This window comes from Manduca sexta, chromosome 27 (assembly GCF_014839805.1).
Source record: "Manduca sexta isolate Smith_Timp_Sample1 chromosome 27, JHU_Msex_v1.0, whole genome shotgun sequence".
NCBI classification, from domain to species: domain Eukaryota; kingdom Metazoa; phylum Arthropoda; class Insecta; order Lepidoptera; family Sphingidae; genus Manduca; species Manduca sexta.
The window spans coordinates 18,115,520-18,131,174 of NC_051141.1; the positions used below are offsets into that span (position 1 = coordinate 18,115,520).

The 15,655-nt window shown below is 37.4% G+C and overlaps 3 long non-coding RNA genes across 3 annotated transcripts; all 3 read right to left on the minus strand.

Annotated features, from left to right (window-relative positions):
• Window positions 1-202: 202 nt before the first annotated feature.
• LOC115452233 lies at window positions 203-1,608 on the minus strand. The gene is made up of 2 exons (XR_005113219.1): window positions 1,439-1,608; window positions 203-1,046 (listed from the first exon to the last, which is right to left on the minus strand). It is a non-coding gene; the product is annotated as an uncharacterized LOC115452233 (long non-coding RNA).
• A 2,870-nt stretch (window positions 1,609-4,478) lies between these two features.
• On the minus strand, window positions 4,479-5,841 carry LOC119190848. Its single transcript, XR_005113217.1, has 2 exons — window positions 5,663-5,841; window positions 4,479-5,307 (listed from the first exon to the last, which is right to left on the minus strand). It is a non-coding gene; the product is annotated as an uncharacterized LOC119190848 (long non-coding RNA).
• Window positions 5,842-11,730: 5,889 nt separating this feature from the next.
• On the minus strand, window positions 11,731-14,022 carry LOC115452235. The gene is made up of 2 exons (XR_005113221.1): window positions 13,849-14,022; window positions 11,731-12,556 (listed from the first exon to the last, which is right to left on the minus strand). It is a non-coding gene; the product is annotated as an uncharacterized LOC115452235 (long non-coding RNA).
• Window positions 14,023-15,655: the final 1,633 nt, after the last annotated feature.

Sequence of the window (15,655 nt, forward strand, 5' to 3'; positions counted from 1 at the left end):
AACTATCGTTTGTAACATATTAAAACATAAAACATAAACAGCTGCAGGTATTAAAATTATCAGGTTATGTTTGGCATTGATTTGAATTATAATGAGTTACAGAAACAGAATAGTACTATAATATATATCTTTACACACCATTTTGAAGGGCAAGTGTATATCACCAGAATGTTTCCTAAACATCAAGAAATAAAACAACAGATTTACCTGAAGCATTTATTTTTCTATATGATTACATTATTGTTACGCGGTTATACATTAAGAAGCAAAATCCGGTGCTCTGTCGGAACATTTCATATATTAATCATCTACTCAAGTCGATAATAATTCTACAGAGACGGTGTGCAAATAATATTATTCCATTAAATTAATATTGTTACGTAGCTCGCAATGGTGCAAATTGTGATGCACAGATGGGGGACGTTGGAAGAAGAGTTGAAAGGGAATCTGGGTAGGGGGGGTGGGGGAAGGACAAAAGCCTTCTATAGGATGAGTAGAGAGGAGAAAGAAGGAAAATGTCCGCGAGCCCTTATAGGCCTCAATGTGAATTTACAACCAAGAGGAATAAATACACACTGAACTGTGCCTAGGGCCGCAGCAAACATCTCCCACTGCAAGGGCGTGCATTCGGTGTGGACCGAGCGCCCAAGGATTGCCCCGGTGGAGCAATAAAGCTATTTACTTCCACATTTAGTAGTTTCCATTCCTAAAGCCAACTTCCAGGACTAGTGTTATTCACATAATGTCGCTGCAGTCCGGGAATAAATTAAACAGGAGTAGAATGCACGAATACTGCTGACACCACACAAATACAATTCAGAACACAAAATCAAGAATCATTTCAATGAAAATATTTGTAATGTTAGCAGTATTTTGGGCCGATTCAAAACTAACAATAAATGAGCAGTAGGTCGCCGGATCGTTTCCCAGTAGAGTGCGTTGGTTACTCGAGGACGAGTATTACTTCACTGCGTCTCTACTGGCTGCTGGAGGAACTTCTGTGTTCCAGGCGGATGTTGAGTACTGCTTGTAAGGTTAAGAGTAACCTGTAACAATACGAAACATATTAGAATACATATTGATTAACTAATAACATTTGTGTTACTACTGTAACCTGTACTGTTCCTTCAGGAATCAGGATTCCAATTCATTAATTAGTTCTGGCCGGGCTCGCTTAAGGTCGCTGTGCATTGCACATGCGCAGTAGTGTGTACCGAAGCGCAGTATCGATTGACAGACAAAGGGACGTCGGCAATTTGGTGTATGTCAATTTTTAATATGACCTATATTATAACTTTCACTCCGCTACTCGCTCCACTCACGTATGAATATCACCACATTCATCTGCCCCAGTCTCACCACTGCAGGTGGCTGCTCCACTATCTCCAGCACTCATACTTCGTGTTCACTGTTAATAGAAAGAAACACACAAACTGACCTTATTAATTATATTGCGGCACGTGAGGTTTTATCTGGGTGTAAGCAACAGAATGTCCAGCAACAACGTTTGCAGAAATTTGTTTGACAAATTGTTGCTGGACATTCCGGAGACGCGTCAGGCCCAGGCGCGCGTCTCTGAGGGAGAGACCGTGGCCGACTAGACGCGTGCTGTTTAGGGTTTCCAGGTGCAAGATTTATAATTTCCGGGACATTTGTGTATTTACGCCTAAGGAAAATGGACACTCATTTCATTAAAATGTAAATTATTTAACGAATAACAAGTCAAGAATATTTTATGTCATACTCGTAATGATTTTTTTTAAATCTTCGCGTCCTGTAATAGTCATAAATGTTTTTGAGGATAACGCCATCCAGTAAAGTCTAATGAATTAATTAACGGGATCTGACGGTGGAAATAGGGATATTCCCGGAATTCCCGTTCATCTGGTAATCGACTGTGTTTGTGAAAGAGATGGAGAGATGTGAGGGCACTGCTCGCACACGGAGTATTGATTTATGGTACAACTTTAACAACAGCGCGGTCTGAATCCGCAATTCCTCTTTAAGAAAAAAAAAAACTTTGATGTCAGTCCTTACATCAAAGTCTTTTTTTTATTAATTATTCATGCCTATGAATAATTGATAAATTATGTTTGATGTAAAGTTTTTTTTACATCTTTATTTATGTAACTTTGTCATGTGCATATACATAAGTCGCTCTATGCGTCTGCTTTAATTTGTGCCTACTAATATTCCCTCACAATCACTCACACTTTATTTATTTTTACAAATCCCTAGCCCCCTTTTGACTCAGAAGCCGACGACGCACTGTTAATACTTAAGAATTAAGGTCCACTATGCACATACTCCGAAGAAATATGGTGTACGCCTTTCCTATCTCCCCACTTGAAACGGTTTAAGGTGATATTTACTGAAACGATGATTAATTTCACGATATTAAGTTACTGGATATAATCTATTCAGTTTGCCAACAACTATATCAAGATTTAAATCAATTTAAAATGTTAACTTTTGCTAACGTCGTAATTGTCATCGATTCATGAATAAGAACATCGTATATAAGTATATTTAGGGTTCTTACATTTATTTGTTAGAAAAATTAACATAAACTAAAATAGTAATTATTACTTATAACAAAAACTGTACTAATTTACAAAAGAGAATAATTTGAATCAAATTAACAAATAATCAAAAACACAAAAATAGCTAGCGAAAAGATTGTGAACGTCCGTCCGATCCAACAATAAATTAATGACAGCCAAAACAAATATATCGACGACGCAACGGTCAGCGCGAGCTGGCCATTTTAAACCAAAGAGGATATAATCCTACGTTATAGTTGCAGCTAAACTACGCCTTCCGGTCTTCTAGAAGAATTTGCTAACTGTATATTAATACGCGACGAAAAAACTTCGAGATGAAGTTTGTTTTAAAACTTTGTGACTCATCCATTTCTTTATGTCACGCTCAAATCGTCAGATTATTGAAATATAAACTGTTGTGTATATACTTAACTTACCTTCCCTTAATCTGACACTGTCGAATTTTTCTGAGGATTGATTTTTTCTTATTAATCTGACGGGCTGCCCTTAACTCACGCCCCTATATAGAAGGTACATATATAGGTATGGTAGCGGTACATTACATGGTATAAGGGTTTCTCCCCATATGATTTTCTGACGCGCTCGAGTAACGTGCAAAATTCTCGCTTTGGCTCCCCTACTATAGTTTTCATAAATCGCAAATAATAAGCCAGAAATTAAGCTATATTAAAATTATAACTTAATATTGACAGACGTTAGTACGACGGGCCTAGAAAGACTTCACGTGAATGGCACAAACAATCTGTATCCATTGTTGCCACGACAATAAGTTGGGGTTCAACAGTACCCTTTGCACGAAATTACTCGAATGGAAATATGAAGTGTCCCGTTAGTTTATTTGGAAGTTGCGTGTACTGAATAATCTCCGAACACTACAACAGTTCTGAAACCTCTAATCTTCCGAGTCTTTTAATTTTTATTAGCAAGGGAACGATTGCCATCAAAACAGTTATTGCTTAAAACGGTCATTTTCTTGCTGACAGTGTAATATCGCTTACACCTTATCCTGACAGTAACAATTTGTCTACCTATATAGCCTTATACTCGTCTTCTTAAACTTATGATATCCTGGTAATGAGCAGCTCGAGTGCGTTCAATACTTTATGTAGATGTCACGCATGCGCGCTCTTCAAGAATGCGATTGGACAAAATTTTGATGTGAGACTACTTACTAGTTGAATAATACGAACGTTACTATTTGATAATATTAATTATTTGAAGGAAACAAATAATACATTTTGAGGAAGCAAAATACGCCTAACCGATAAAAACATTGTTGTTTTACAAATGGCGTTAGCTGCTTGTAGTGAAAAATGTGATGTCATTCAAGTATACCAGCGTGGAACTAATTAGGCCACCTTACGGAACTCCATTATGAGCAACGCTCCTGATGCCTGTGTTTGCTAGTTTTCGGAGAAGAATAGGGACGGTAACCGTATCAAAAGCTTTTACCAGATCTAGAAATACGGCAAAACAACATTTATTTTGTACAAGAACAGACGTAATGATAGATTAGTAGATGAAAGAACAGCATCTTCTGTTGTTTTGTTTCTTCTGAAACGAAACTAATTGGAGGACGTGAGAAATCTTCAATAAATATTACGATATGTTTAGAACTTTTTCTAGTAGTTTAGAGAATATGCTTTACAAAGTAAAGGGTCGGTAATTATTTGGCAAGGATTTATTGCCGTCTATATGGATATCATAATTATAGGCTTTTAAATACTTTTGTATGCAACATTGACTGTACTCAAAAAGTTAACTATTCAATTAGCAGGTTATGTTTGTCATTGATTTGAATTATAATGAGTTACAGCAACATAATAGTATCATGTATCTTTACATACCATTTTGAAGGATAAGTGTATATCACCAGAATGTTTCCTAATAAACATCAAGAAATAAAACAATAGATTTACCTGAAGCATTTATTTTTCTAAGTGATTACATTGTTCCTACGCGGTTATACATTAAGAAGCAAGATCCGGTGCTCTGTCGGAATATATCATAGTTCGTTAATTATTTATTCAAGTGAATATAATAATTCTACAGAGACAGTGTGCAAATTATATTATTCCATTAAAACATTAATAATACAGTGAGGTTCCGCTATGTTATACGTAGGATATAGAATAGGATAAGGGATTTGGGTAGGTGTGGTGGGGGAAGGACAAAAGCCTTCTACAGAATGAGTAGAGGGGAGAAGGAAGGGAAATGTCCGCGAGCCCTTATAGGCCTCAATGTGAATTTACAACCAAGAGGAATACACACTGAACTGTGGCCTAGGGCCGCGGCAAAAATCTCCCACTGCAAGGGCGTGCATTCGGTGTGGACCGAGCGCACAAGAATTGCCCCGGTGGAGCAACAAAGCTATTTACTTCCACATTTAGTAGTTTCCATTCCTAAAGCCAACTTCCAGGACTAGTGTTGTTCACATAATGTCGCTGCAGTCCGGGAATAAATTAAACAGGAGTAGAATGCACGAATACTGCTGACACCACACAAATACAGATCAGAACACAAAAAATAGGAATCATTTAAATAAAAATATCTGTAATGTCAGCAGTATTTTGGGCCGATTCAAAACTAACAATAAATGAGCAGTAGGTCGCCGGATCGTTTCCCAGTAGAGTGCGTTGGTTACTCGAGGACGAGTATTTCTTCACTGCGTCTCTACTGGCTGCTGGAGGAACTTCTGTGTTCCAGGCGGATGTTGAGTACTGCTTGTAAGGTTAAGACTAACCTGTAACAATACGAAACATATTAAAATACATGTTGATTAACTAGTAGCATTTGTGTTACAGTATATTCCATTAGGATTCCAATTCATTAATTAGTTCTGTCCGGGCTCGCTGTCCATTGCACATGCGCACTAGTGTGTACCGGAGCATCGTATCGATTGACAGACAAAGAGACGTCGACAAATTCGTATTTTATTATTCCTATTATAACTGTCACTCCACTACTCCCTCCACTCACGCGTATGAATATCACTACATCCATCTACCCCAGTCTCACCACTGCAGGTGGCTGATCCACTATTTCCACCACTCATACTTCGTGTTCACTATTAATAGAAATAACACACACAAACTGACCTTTTTAATTATATTGCGGCACGTGAGGTTTATTCTGGGTGTAAGCAACAGAATGTCCAGCAACAACGTTTGCAGAAATTTGTTTGACAAATTGTTGCTGGACATTCCGGAGACGCGTCAGACCCAGGCGCGCGTCTCTGAGGGAGAGACCGTGGCCGACTAGACGCGTGCTGTTTAGGGTTCCCAGGTACAGGATTTATAATTTCTTGGACATTTCTGTATTTACTCTAAAGAAAAATGGAGATGAACTTCATTTGAATATATAAATTATTTCACGAATAAGAAGTCAAAAAATATTTTATGTAGTATTTGACAAATGTTTTAGGCTTATTAAAGATTATTTTTTAATGTCTTCGCGTCCTGTAGTAGTCATATGTTTTTGAGGATAACGATATCCAGTGAAGTCTAATTAATTCATTAATTATCCCTGGATCCGACGGGGGAAATAGGGATTTTCCCGGAATTCCTGTTCATCTGGTAAACGACTGCGTTTGTGAGAGAGATGAAGAGATATGAAGGCACCGCTCTCACACGGAGTATTGATTTATGGCACAACTTTAACTACAGCGCGGTCTGGATCCGTAATTCCACTTTAAGTAAAAAAAACTTTGACGTGAAGACATGAATAATTGATAAATTATTTTCGATGTTAAGTTTTTTTACATTCTTATTTACAATAACGTTTTACAAATAGACGCGTCATACACTAACAAAATGGCACATAAAATCGACGCACTATTTGCTATAGTCACGTACCCGTAAATATAATTACAAATAGACTCGAAGAAGGAATAAAAATATGCAGCATACATTCGTTAGAAAAGGATATATATACATCGACAGTTACGTAACAACGTTAGTGCCGCACGCTCATTGGCCGTCGAGTCGGGCAATTACCTTACTTTCGTCTTGCCAGTATTGAGCTCGGGCAACGAGCTTATTTATGTTATTCTGTCATGTGCACATTCCTAAGTCGCTCCATACGTCTGCTTTCATTGGTGCCTACTAATATCCCCTCACAATCACTCACACTTTTATTTATTTTTACGAATCCCAAGCCCCCCTTTGACTCAGATGCCGACGACTTAAAAACTTAAAAAAATGAACGAACGACGAAACGAACTTAAAAAAGTCCAGCTTTAGTGGCTTGTGGTGGTTAAGGCTTTGTTGTGGATTCAACAAAAAAGAGACGATGGGCGTCGAATGCCAGTTGTTACATGGGTAAATTTACACGTGGCTGATGGGAAAATTATGAATTGTATATACGGTCAAGAGCTGAATGTAGCTGTGAGGTTTCAATAAAATGGTACAATGAATGGACTTATCCATATATTTGATAATGCGCAGTATTATTACAGACATGATAACTGAATACTCAAATATTAATAGACACAAAGTAAGTGTTTGTACGGCGGTCATTGAGGAGCTTGGTAATGTGCTTCCGGGGTTCACACGATATGTTCGGCTCGAGCCCATGCCGAGCGTCAATGCGTGTGCTGCGTAGACTAGGGCGCGGAATTCAAATGAGTGGCTGACCGTCATTAAGCTCTACATTTACTTAGACTTAGTTTCTTTGGTTCTTTTATATTTTAGTCAATGTAATAGTGTATGGTTGATTATATTAGTCATCGTTTACTTGATTTAAATTTTCGAGCAGAGCAAAATGTGGGTACCGAATGTGTCATTTTATTATATTTTTTTATATTTCAGACATTCATTTTAATTTAACTACTAATAACTGAACATACTTGATTTTGGTACACGGGCAGACCATGCACTGAATTAATTGACAGGCTTCTTTTTATCCCGGTTATTTGATCCTGTCGGTAATAATGGATTTTTTAAATTTGATTCTTGAAAAGATGGCGCAGGCGTTCCAGAGATTTTTATAGCGGGATAGGTTTATCGCGCGGGTAAAGAGCTACACATAGTAATTAATAAAATACATTACGAAAACACACGTATTTCATAAAAGTTTATTTATGACAAGACATTACATTCATCATTGTATTCAATACAAGTGGCTACAAATACAAAATAAAACCCTTAAATTTAATTTATAATACAAATGTATATTTTAAAATTACTAGTATAAATAACAGTAACAACGTATAAAAAAGATACAAGGATATTACAATGTTCATTTTCATGAATTTTTGTGAATTCAATGTTATTTCAGTGTTATTTATTTATAAAAACACGGAGTTATAAGTTTTAAATATGGCATTGACGGTATTACGGATCAATCTCATAACTAATTAAATTGTGTGCAATAAATAGAGAGAAGCATTATTATTATTTATTACATTAAACCATCTACTGACGAACAATTTTATAGAAGTGAATGTATCCAAAAAGATATGGAATATTTAAAACAGAGAAACGTCCACGGTTTCTTTGATTGCTATTAGTGGCGAAAAATGAAGTTTTCCGAAAGAGAACCCAACACAACATAAAGGTACATACATAGATGTGGTCATCAAATCGTTCTAATGATAGATTCTTCATAAATTCTTCATAAAGGGAAGTCTGTAGGAATCGGGTTTTATATGTATCCTTGCCACTGATTGCTATTAATATTATCGGACAATAACGCAGGGCCAATGTGTTAAAGATTGAACGATGTAAAATACACAAGTCTATGATGAGATCTCTAGTAAAAACGAGTGATAATAAATCAACAGACGTTGAAAATTTTTGCTTTACTAGAGTGGTCTTCTGTTTATTGTAAACGTGGATACCAAAAGTACTATCTAATTCCAAAATTGTGCAATTTTTTTATTCAGTAGAAGTTCAGTCATTAGGCCTGAGAACTTCATTCGATTTAGTCTTAATAATTATGGAAAGTATTATTATAGTTGAATAAAATTATAAAGTCCTTTGTAACAGGTTTTTTGGTATGTAATAAGCATTTATCAACAAGAATTTTTATATAAAGATTAATTGATTTGTCAGTGGACTAGTTATACTATTATAAATGGACAACTGAAAATCTAGTTATACAGGTTTTTTATATACTTATAGTCTACGAGCCTTAAGGGCTAGTGTCAAAAATTTAATGTTGATATTCTCATTAAGGATTCTAGAAAATCCAAAGAAAGAATAGAGGTTAATATATTGATTGCAAAATCGATGCGCGCAAGCACGATCTTCCTAAATCACATACAGATAGACAGCAGTGAGATTAATAGTGTAAGTATAGTTCTGTTCTTTCTTCTTCTGCAGATTGATGATTTTAACGTCGTTTGAAATTATTAGGACCGTGATGATTTACAACCTTCTTAATCTTCGGACTGGTCGTAGCCTGTTTCGCACTGTAATACTCCAGCACCTCGAGCGTCGTTTGTTAATATTATCGATGAAACGATTAAGAATTCTAATCTCCTCCATCTCCTCCCTGAATTGTCGAAACTGATTTCGCACAATCCGTAACTCGTTTGTAATATGGCGCAGTTTTGATTCCAAGTCGACCATTGCGCCAGTAATCTCGTGTAACGCAGCGTCCGATGTATTTACTGTGGTTGTGTTCTCCCTTGCAATCTTTTCCTTGCATTCGTTACAATGCCAAGGGGATGCAACGTCGCCCGTCTGCGGTAGGGCGACACACAGCGGGTGGTATAATGTGCAGCATCTTTCACATTTAACGCCATCTGTCGGGGTCATGAGTTCACAGCAGCTTCCGCATCTTACACCTGACATATTGGAAGTCATGAACCTAACTACTAAGTGGCATAAAAGACCGGATGGCACTGCTTATATCCAAAACGTAAATCACCCTATGTTATCGGTATTTAGCACGTTCACCCTATTTCCTTAGGGTAAGTGTCCGCACACGATTGTTTCTGAATTAAAATGTTTCATTGATGCTAAATGTTAACACACTCACGTAGTGTTAGGATATTGTTTATTTTAAACCATTGCTAGTTTTGGTCGTTTAGCATTTAATTGTTTGCAATATATTATGATTATTAACAAGGGATTTGAACATAACACTGATATACGACAGAGCATCACTCTCAAACACATCGGAACTAATCAATGGAGTCGTGAAGTTTGCGCCAGCGGTAACCGCGCATGTGCACTCACTGTATGCACTACACAGCACCTACAGCCACGGACCTCAGACCAAAAATGCGGCCGTTGCAACTTCATACCGAATTACAAATATACGCTCCTATTTATTTATTTTTTTACAGTGGCACGTTATACCCCTATAATAATAATAATAATATCAGCCCTGTATTATATACTTGAACACTGCTAAGCACGGGCCTCCTCTACTACTGAGAGGGATTAGGCCTTAGTCCACCACGCTGGCCTAGTGCGGATTGGTAGACTTCACACACCTTCGAAACTCCTATAGAGAACTTCTCAGATGTGCAGGTTTCCTCACGATGTTTTCCTTCACCGTTAAAGCGAACGATAAATTCACAAAGAACACACACATGATTTTTAGAAAAGTTAGAGGTGTGTGCCCTTGGGATTTGAAACTGCGGCCATTCGTCTTGGCAATCCGTTCCACACTCACCTGGGCTTTCGCCGCTTTTTTTTATACCCCTATACTAATTTAGAAGTTAATACAATAATAACTTCTTGTTTTTATGACGTATAATGATCATCTATTAAAACGAAACTGTAAAGGCGATTTCTTTAGCATTTTACAGATGCGAATACACACATTATTTTACGAATACTATTAGTTACTTCTTATCTTTTCTTCTTACTAATTTTACCACTCCATTTAATATTAGTAAAATACAGTGGTCATTTTGCTGCGCTCGTATAAAAAAAGCAATGTTCAGCTAGGCATTCAGGAATAAATACTTTCAAGAGAATTAAAAACTGGTAAAGAGGGTGCTGAGTTGGCCTGGGTCTTCCCTGATACGAGAGTTAACGGAACGTCGTCAAAGAGTTTAGGCGAAGGTGGACAGTTACCTGCAACAACGATACGAATTATGTTAGAAAATTCGCGAGCGAATGAGCCGCATCGCTGCAGCTTGCACATGCGCGGCATTAACAGCCTTCGCCATATTGAAATGAATCATTAATTTTTTCCATCATCCGCAGCAATAGCAAACAAAAATGGAATGCAATAATTGTAGTTAACACTTTTCTTAGATAAATCTTTATTTTAAACAGTTTAGTTGAATTGGGGCTGAATGATTTCAGATCGCGTAATTTATTCAAAGTGATTCTGGTCAGAGCTATCCACTTATTATTTCACATTACGCATGCGCAGTGCATACTACTACTGTCTGCCGCCATGTCAAGGTGGAATATTGATTGCTACACAATACTTAAATAATTTGGTGGTATTATGTTGTAATGACATTAAGTATGATATTATGCTGCTCCTGTCTCACCACTGGAGTAGCTGTCCCAGAGAGATCACTCACCAAACGAGTAGAGTTGGGTAGGGCATGAAAAATAGGTTGTAAGAGTAGCCTCTTTTTAGCATTGAGCCGGTACAATGTCCTACTTCAAATGAGGCGAGGCGTACTGAGGCTTAGAACTTCTATGCACCTTACAATATTTTCTAATGTCAACACTAAAAATATTTTCCACTCGCTAGCAACTCAAAACGCGGATAAACGTACTATGCATGGTAGAATAACGTCCTATTGTAATATTTTATCGGAGACGCAGAATGAGTAACGAGAATGCCGTGTCAACAAATTTAAAGTAGTACAATATATAATGTCATGCGGCTCTTACATTTTGACATCATGTTCGGGACAAATGTACCGTCTCTGGTATGCCGTACTCAACATCACAAACGAGTTAATTTTGCAAAAAATAAATAAACACATACTATATTGAACCTTTACAATAATAGCCCTGCACGACACACAATAATTTCAAGATTTAGAGTTAACACAAAGAATTAATAAGAAATGTCTAGCAACAATTCATGCAGACATGCACAAAAATTACCTTTTAAATTGTCAGGTTATGTTTGTGGCAAGATTGACACAACAGGACAATCCTATATATTTTTACATACCATTTTAAAGGATCAGTGTATAGCACTAGACTGATTCCTGAAAATCAATAAATAAAACAACAGATTTGCCTTAATTATTTATTATTCTAAGTGATTACATTGTTGTTACGCAGTTATACATGTATGTATATTAAGAAGCCAAATCTAGTGCTTTGTCGGAACATCTCATATGTTTAGTATTCATTCAAACATTAATAATATTAATACTACACAGATAGATTTACTTGAAATGATTATGTTCTTATACATTGATAATACCATTATTACATTAATTCACTACTTCTACTTGCCTTACAGTTAGTTATTTCATCACGTTAAAATATTGATTTACATATTACACCATTGATATTTTGTCGATTGGAATATAACTGGTCTTATAATACTATTACATACAACCTCGTTGTGTTGCATGCGTTCGTGACTGTCATCATAAACTACAATAGAACAAGCGTTACTGTAATATAACAAGAAGAAGCTTTGTTGCGGCTAAAGTGTGACTCAGTGGTTAGTGTTGGCTTCAAAGCCATTACATTCACATCTAGTAGATCTGACTCCTTTAGGCCAGCTCCCAGGACTAGTGTTACAATCAGACTGTCCCTGCGGTCCGGGGATAAACTAATACATGGGTAGAGTACACAAATACTGTTGACACTTAAACACAAAGACAACACGAAATGAAGATGGTATTAAATAAAAATAACTAATGTCAGCAGTATTTTGGGCCGATTCAAAACTAACAATAAATGTGCAGTAGGTCGCCGGATCGTTTCCCAGTAGAGTGCGTTGGTTACTCGAGGATGAGTATTTCTTCACTGCGTCTCTACTGGCTGCTGGAGGAACTTCTGTGTTCCAGGCGGATGTTGGGTACTGCTTGTAAGGTTAAGAGTAACCTGTAACAATCGAAGGAAATGTTTTAGGAACCATTATTATACTTTAATTTCTTTTGGGTCTATATATATTCAATGAATATTATTATAGGCGTGTTCACATAAACAAGTACTATCTAGGCTCGCAAGGCGCCCCTGCATACTGCACATGCGTATTGCACCTGCGCATTGCACCTGCGCACTGCGCAACACTAGTATCTGCCGCCATGTTGAAGTAACATTAATTATAATCGATCCCTTTACAACGAGACTTCGACAATTTAATGAGATTCCAATGTAACTCTTATTATCACTATCAGTCCACTATTCTGTTCATTCACGCGTGACAATACATTTCGCTACTCAAGTCTCACCGCTGCATGAGGCTGTCCCACCACTCTCATCAGTCAGGTCGACGCTCGCGAGAAAAAACACAGACTGACCTTTTTAATGATAGCGCTGCAGTTGGGGTGATGTTTGGAGTAAACTTAATTAATTAGGAATGTCCAGCAACAACTCATGCATGAATGCACAGATTGTTGCTGGACACTCCGAAGACACGTCCGGCCCAGGCGCGCGCCTCCGAGGGAAAGAACGACAGAAAAACACAGACTGACCTTTTTAATGATAGCGCTGCAGTTGGGGTGATGTTTGGAGTAAACTTAATTAATTAGGAATGTCCAGCGACAACTCATGCATGAATGCACAGATTGTTGCTGGACACTCCGAAGACACGTCCGGCCCAGGCGCGCGCCTCCGAGGGAAAGAACGACAGAAAAAACACAGACTGACCTTTTTAATGATAGCGCTGCAGTTGGGGTGATGTTTGGAGTAAACTTAATTAATTAGGAATGTCCAGCGACAACTCATGTATGAATGCACAGATTGTTGCTGGACACTCCGAAGACACGTCCGGCCCAGGCGCGCGCCCCCGAGGGAAAGAACGACAGAAAAAACACAGACTGACCTTTTTAATGATAGCGCTGCAGTTGGGGTGATGTTTGAAGTAAACTTAATTAATTAGGAATGTCCAGCAACAACTCATGCATGAATGCACAGATTGTTGCTGGACACTCCGAAGACACGTCCGGCCCAGGCGCGCGCCTCCGAGGGAAAGAACGACAGAAAAAACACAGACTGACCTTTTTAATGATAGCGCTGCAGTTGGGGTGATGTTTGGAGTAAACTTAATTAATTAGGAATGTCCAGCGACAACTCATGCATGAATGCACAGATTGTTGCTGGACACTCGAAGACACGTCCGGCCCAGGCGCGCGCCTCCGAGGGAAAGAACGACAGAAAAAACACAGACTGACCTTTTTAATGATAGCGCTGCAGTTGGGGTGATGTTTGGAGTAAACTTAATTAATTAGGAATGTCCAGCGACAACTCATGTATGAATGCACAGATTGTTGCTGGACACTCCGAAGACACGTCCGGCCCAGGCGCGCGCCCCCGAGGGAAAGAACGACAGAAAAAACACAGACTGACCTTTTAATGATAGCGCTGCAGTTGGGGTGATGTTTGAAGTAAACTTAATTAATTAGGAATGTCCAGCAACAACTCATGCATGAATGCACAGATTGTTGCTGGACACTCCGAAGACACGTCCGGCCCAGGCGCGCGCCTCCGAGGGAAAGAACGACGGAGCCTCGACGTGAGCTAGGGTTCCCAGGTAAAGGATTACATTTCCAGGAACAATTTTGTATTTACTTCGAACGTAATTGAACTGATTTAAATACAAATTGTTATAATGTTTTTAATACATTACTTATTTAAAATCAAGCACTTATCTCCGGTTTCTTAATTATTCAATCTTGTAAAAGTGTTCTAAATGTTCTTTATTAAAAAAAAATGTTTGAAAATTCGCGACATTAATGGTGATGGATATGCGATCACACGAAAGAAATCAGGACATTCTCGGATTTCTCGGTCATCTAGCAAACATAGTGCTCTCCTTCTCTAATGTATTGATCTAGGGTTCAAATTGCATGTAATTCTATAACGCAAAGCCCCAAATGCTAGTCTGGCTTCTTCATACTATACGACTAAATATGACTTTTATCTTTGCGCCATATCTTACAACATGATCTATTAAGTTCTTTTATTTTGTTTGTACGTAGAGATTTCGATAAATCATGTACCTATTCCGATTGAAAACATTGGACATAACTCTTTTTCTGCGCAACAAGACATGAGCGGAACTTGTAACATACTGACTAGGAAAATGGGAAAACCTGCTTGGGGGAGCTATTTTTGCTATTTCGATTTTTAGATACTCTGCTTAGTAGGAAAACACAAGGATGTAGTAACGTTTGCGCCTTCAAAAGCCTGTCCGAACACACTGGGGTGTTGTTATGAAATGTCATTGCCAATAAAAAATAAATTGTAACACTCTGTTACTTATAAAATTACAATTTCTTTTTAGGAAATAATTGTGGAACTTTTAATATAAATTTCTATCAATAGATGGCAGTTTTTGGATGCGTTCACAATAAACACTATTTGATGTCGAGGTTTGGCTCGTATTCAAATAATTACTCTATGGCAATACGAGATGGCAGTTTTCCAATTTATTCCAACGGAAACCGTAGATACGTTCAATGATTGCACACATGCCTCTGGTGCATTTATGAATACCTGGTACTGCTTTTACCTTATGTCCAACATTGGTTGATAGCATAGTAGTGTTATTAACTGTGCTAAAATTAAGGGCAAGCGAATGTGTTCAAATTGTTACAAATTGTATATTACTAAGGATAGACATATATCGATATATTTAGATGAATTCTTATTCTGTGCGGGGAATTACAACCAAAAGGCGCAGTAACAATAAAAAAATATTAGAAAATAACCTGTGTAGTTAAGTAAAATAACAAATCATTTAATACAAATTATGTTTGCACGCTATTTCTCTAAAATTAAATAATTTTAATCTCGGTAAAAATGTTCAATTTAGAAAATTTATATAATGTAAAACTCAGTAAATTGTCATTTTTTCTAAACTAACGATATACACGTTAGTATAAATAACAGTTGTGATGAAATAATTTGTAAACTCATTATAAAAGTTTACCGTTAAATTTAATGTTAAATATAAAATTACTTGGTAATTTCCTATCA